Raw genomic sequence first — 6,000 nt, forward strand, 5'->3', positions numbered from 1 at the left:
ATGATAATGTCAAACAACGCCAGAGGATCACATGATATTCTACAAGCTTGTAGAGAAGCAACGTGTACCTTCTGTGGTGAGGGCTGTCACGTTCAAAAAGGATCTCCTGGTTGTCAACAGAGGAAGAAATCTGGTGCCAGAGGCACTTCCTCTGCTGGTGCAAGCAGGTGCAATTAAGCTTCTGTGCACTATGAAAATTAAAACAATCGCGTGGGTAGCACGTGCACTACCCGTAAAGAGGGAAATAGTAGAAGCGCCCCTTGTGAACTTGTCACTGCGGATAGGGCGTTTTCAAGTGACGTCTATCCGCTTTCTTGTTAGATGTCGAAATAGTCTATCAGATTGAATCCTTAGAATACTCATCTTCGGCACGCACCTGACAGCAGAAAACAACAAAATGGTGGACGAAATGACGTCAATGAAAACGTCCTATAGCACCTAGTGATCCCAAGCTAGCCGGAACAGGCAAAAGCAGGTGTGTACAGCTAATCGTCTCGCGGGAGCCGACAATCTTCGCACTACAAAATCATAACAGGCTTAATAAATTATAGTTAATTTTCAAATGTAAACTAATCCTAGCAAATAACAGTTCAAGCAACTATGCACATCATGTGTTTAGCTCATTCGCAACGCATTCTATGTGTCTCCGAGTTTATTAGTAAGATAACTTTTCGTGTTTCGTGTCCGTCACCAAATAAGTGTCGACACAAAACTCTGGACAGCCACTGCCATCTATGAGCAACAACGGCAACTAGACAACCGGCTTGGTTAACGCCGTCGCTCATAGATGGTGGAAACCGCTCCGGTTTTTAGAGTCTGGTTTTCACCAGAGTGGTAAGACTGAATTTCTCTAGGCATTGTCCTAGAAGTCATCCTCGAGGTCATCCTAGACGTCGTCCTCGAGGTCGTCCTAGACGTCGTCTAAGGTCGTCCTAGACATAGTCCCTGAGGTCGTTCTAGACGTCGTCTTCGAGGTCGTCCTAGAAGTCGTCCTTAAGGTCCTCCTAGATGTCGTCCTCTAGGCGTTGTCCTTGAGATTGTCAAAAAAGTCGTACTTGAGGTTGTCCCACCATAGTACAGATTCGCTGGTCTTCCTTCTTCACCAGAGTGGAAAGGCTGAAAGTTTTTTTTAAGAGAAGTATTTTGTAGTGAAACACAGTCATGGTCGACATTGCTGGAAATGGTACTCGCCGTGTTGTTACACTTTTTTGTGCCGATGTAGTGCCTGTTAGGTCCTCTCACGTAACTCAGTTAAGACGCCAAGTTGCTAGACTCGATTACTAAAAATTAAAAAATAAAATAAAGAGGGTGATATCTACATAGCTTTAGGAGCAGCTCCCGGTTGAGGGTTCGCTTATCTACGACATTGCCTCGAAATTCAAATTTTCCAGAAAACACACTATTTTCAAAAGTTATATGTTTGTTCATTAACTTCCAAAGAATGGTTTCAGAAATTTTCATTTATAAACATGCAGGATTTATTTCGCAATAAATTATTTTCGAGATGTCGGCAGCCCTCCGAGTCAGCAGGGAGCAAGTTTTTGCATTTTTTACTTAGCGCTGCTTCATAATCATTTAAACATAGCCACACATCTAACCCTCATTTGAAGCGCCATTTACTCTAGATTTAGCCCGTAGAAGCAGTCAAAGTTTAAAAGTATCAATTGCCAGGAGAACCCTTTACATCCAAACAGAAAAAAATCCGGAAGATTTCGTATGAGCAATCTTGTTGGTTGAGACACGAAATAGGGTTTACGATTGGTCCTGCCCGGTGACGTGATCTTGTGCCATCTTCAGTAACACCCTTTCACAGTATCGTCTACTTCAGATCATATTCCTGCTTTGCTGCTCTTCCTTAGTATGATTTGCCTCTTAGTTCTTGCCAGTTTATCTGTCAAGGAACGCCTGCTGCAAAAGTTGGCTTGCTTACAAACGACACAAACTGGTAGCTACTATTGCCAGGAGAACAACGAAGACTCGAAGAGGAAGGTGCTAACAATGCTCCATGTGAATTTTGCCTACCTCAGACTCATAGAAAAGAAAGAAATCTAAGGTTGAAACTTCAAACGCATTTTTCTCAGTTTCACTTTTTAGCAGGAAATGTGGTATGAGGAAATGTATCATTTGACATTTTGAGAGTGTAAAGATTTCATTCAGTGGTGTCCTGGACTGAAATTTCCTCAGGAACAAGTTAAGGTACTCATCATATGAAAAAGCTAAATTATTCATGACAAAAACTGAATATTTTAAAAGAAATTTGTTAAAATCTTTTGCACCTTTTGGGTTTTATTGTTTTTCTCTAGATTTGCATTTTCTATAATTAATTTTTACCTCAACTTGCACTATGGGTACTCTACTTCACATTAAAACAAACATTTTGTGGATTGCAATTATTATATTTTTTAAACACATTTCCTACTGAAGTCACTTTTTTCTGGAGCTTTTTAAGCACAGTATGTTGTAGAATTCGCCTACAAGACTGAAACTACGGATGTCATCAATCCTAATGGGGTTGAATTCACCCTGAAAGTTTGAATCAATTTAAAGAAACGGTTCAAAAGTTGATTCTTTCAGGGCATGTCCCCTTTATCTATGCCTGCCTGCTGACCGCCGATGAAATGACATTTTAACAGAGCACATAGTTTAATTTGAAACGAATATATGTTGAGTACATTTTCAATCCCAATCGGGTCGAAGTCAAAAGTCCAACCCCCCGCCTACACCCATCAGCATTAAGTACATCCGCCTAGGGAATCTCCATGTTCCCAGGTTCCCTCGGGGTAACCTTCGCCATCCGTCCCAAACATGGTAGACCAGGCCCACATTCCTCTCTCCACCACCAGAGTTCATAGCTGCAGCTTGCCGCACTTTGATGCACTCGTCGTCCAGGCCCAGGCACTTGTCAAATGGTGATTTGCAGGCCGCCTCCACTTGTACGCCGGCGGTACCCTGTGGTTTTCCTTAAAGGGATACTGAACCGAAATTTGGATTTTGCAAAATAAGGCTGCAGAAGCGTTGAACGGGACGGTACAAACTCCAAAACATCACTGATACATCGATATCCCACACGGATGGCTGTACTTTTGGAAAAGAAGGGTGCGATCAAGCGAGGTCTATGACATCATTGTCCCTTTGGAGGATTTGAGAATGAGGACAAGCGGCCTCGCATCTCTCCTCTTTTCATCGGTTCACCAGCTCAACGGGACGTAGCGAGGAGGAGAAAGAATGAGAATCTTTTGTCTCGTTGGCCGTGTTCAATCGTTGCACTTCTTTTCCGAAAATACTGCGATCCAGTAGACATACCGCTGTAGGAGATGTGTTTGGGCTTTGTAGACTCCCGCCTATCCATCTAGCCTTGTTTTGTGAGCTCGAAATTTAGTTCGATATCCCTTTAACGAGCCACATAGCCACCCCGACAGGGCGAGTGCCCCCAACACACCCACACGCACGCACACACAGCCACCGGGCCATTAGCGAGCGTCGGGAGAAGCACAAACAAAGCGGGGGATGCCTGCGTCCTGGCTCCTACGAGGTGTCGGGCAACAATCTCGGCCGGCGCATCCCCTGTGGGTAGGCGTAGTCTCCCATGGCGTCTGGAATGCAGCAGTCCTCTTGACTTGCCGATGTAAGGACTGAAGGCAGTATATTTATTGCCCCCGCTTCCAGCCTTGCCATGAACAGACCCGACAGGGTGTATTTGCACACACTTGTAGTCTTTGTGTTTTTCCTTTCATATCTTCACTTAAATTTTTCTTTCTCCTCTTTCTTATTCGCTTGTATTAAAACGCGAGTTGTCAGTCAGAGACGGACCCAAAGTAACAACTGACCTTAGTAGGGATAAACTGACATTGGTCAGGATAAACAACCGAAGTTAGTCGGGACAGCATAAAGGCATAATGGCACCTTCATGCTGCGACCTCCTAGGTCCTTGTTCAAATTCCCCATCCAAGACGTGATGGTGCGGTGAAAGTCTCGTGAAAAAAAGTGGACCGCCTCAAATATTGCAGTCTGCCGTTGTAGTTTCCTGATCCAGGCCAAAGAGGACCGCACCTCCCATCACAACAAAAATCTGCAGGAATCGGCAAACGAGCCCCTCCAACCGTGATGTGCCCTTGACCTTTTTCAACTCCGAAAGACGACGTTCTGGAGTCGTGACCATGCGGTACCCCATTCACCGTGCTGCAATCTACATGGCTGGCACGCTGCCTCCTGTGCACAACCTGGTTGTGGGAGTAGCTCTTCTTTGGAAAGATAGCTATCATAGAGAGGAAGGTGGTATTGGTGCTGTACTATTAGGCTGCAGCAATGTATGAACTCGAGCTACGTGATGCATGGTATTCCCACGAAAAAAAATCACAAGGACAGAGTAAAAGAACTAAACAAATGTAGCGTAGTATCTGTCTGGCACGTTCACTCTATCCTTGTTTTCGTTTGTTTATTCAGTTACCTTCAGGTCCAAAGGCATTCCAGAGGAATGTTGTGGGTTACATAAGGATATAAATGAAAAACAAAGACCACCGGCAACATCAACAAAAATAAACACAACTCTACGACATGTTACCAAGAAAAACTTAGTCTCGGCAGCTCGAAAACCCGAGTTAACAAGGAATTGGCCTCGGCCAGGCGATTCCGTTTTACAGAACAGCTGCGAATAAAAGGAGCATGACAAATGTTTTCTTTGACTGGACTGAACGACATATGTTTGTGATGGTAATCAATGCACACTAAAATTAATGATCTTGATAGAACCCATTTGTTTAGAATTCAGTAGTTACCTTACCAAACATAAAGTATTTCTCTGCAATGTTAAAAAAAGGGGTAAGGATAAGCTTACCCTAACCACACTTAAACAAGAGGTGATGATAACTAGAAAGCTTAAAACGAGATCTGGGATTTTGCACACTTAGATTTCACAATTTCAATTCCAAGTATAATTGTTTGCTTGTCATAGTTCTTAACTTGTCTTAGCACATTCCTATGCTGGAAGGGGGCTTATGCCACAAATGAAAGATACCAAGGAATACTAAGACAATAATTACTTTCTTTTTCATTACCACAAACCTCTGCTAATCTGCTGCATGGCATGCAAAACAAACACAAAAGATTGTATCAACATACAAAAAGATAATGAAAGATAAAAACAACCAATGCAAGAAATACAGTAACAGTTCATACTATGCATACATAGGAGGAGAATGATTTACGTAGTGAATGAATTTTAGATGGCAGAGCTTAGTTCAGATAATCATATAGTATTTATCTCAATGACATTATGCTGAAGGAATTGTGCTGAGAACTGGTTGAACATGCTGCACAGAAATATCTGGTCTCAAACTACTATATAGGAAGCTCTGGTTTAATCTCACGCTCTACATTTGCTTCAGCAGGTGCCTAGCTGCTTGAGTGCAGTGTCACAAAATGTGTTCAACCAGAAGTATTTATGAATGGCAGAAAATAAAGCCCTGGGGCATGGCAGAACAAAAATGCACCTATTGTATTTTCTAGTGAGAGTCACTTTTTGTTTTTCAAAAATTTTCGTCAGTGCATTTTTTACAACAATGCAACTTATATGCAATATTTTCTAGAACTATGGGCCTTAACCCTTTGGAGTCATGTGTCGGGTGACCCCCATCAAAAAAAATATTCAGGTTCTGCTCAAATGTCGGGGCTCCCCCGAAAGGCCCATTTCTCCTTTGCAGTCGGGTGTCGGGCGCACCCCGACAATTTCAACTTGCGCCATCTGTCATCGGGAATGTAAACTAGACTTTCTTAGTTTCTTCGCCCTCCGAAAGATGCCGCAAGTGACGCTACAAATTTTTGTTTTTTTGCGAAATGCGCGGGCGGGAAGAATGTTGCGCACCCTTTTACGAGTTCAACATGGCAGCCTTTACACCGTCCGCATTTTACGGAAAGGCTTGTGACTCAAGTGACAGTGAATGTGATTTTAGTGGAGAAGACACCTTTGATCTAAAGGAGGCCTCTGAAATAGTCTCTGACGAG

Source organism: Ixodes scapularis, unplaced genomic scaffold (assembly GCF_016920785.2).
Source record: "Ixodes scapularis isolate PalLabHiFi unplaced genomic scaffold, ASM1692078v2 PGA_scaffold7__128_contigs__length_106722199, whole genome shotgun sequence".
Classification (NCBI taxonomy): Eukaryota; Metazoa; Arthropoda; class Arachnida; order Ixodida; family Ixodidae; genus Ixodes; species Ixodes scapularis.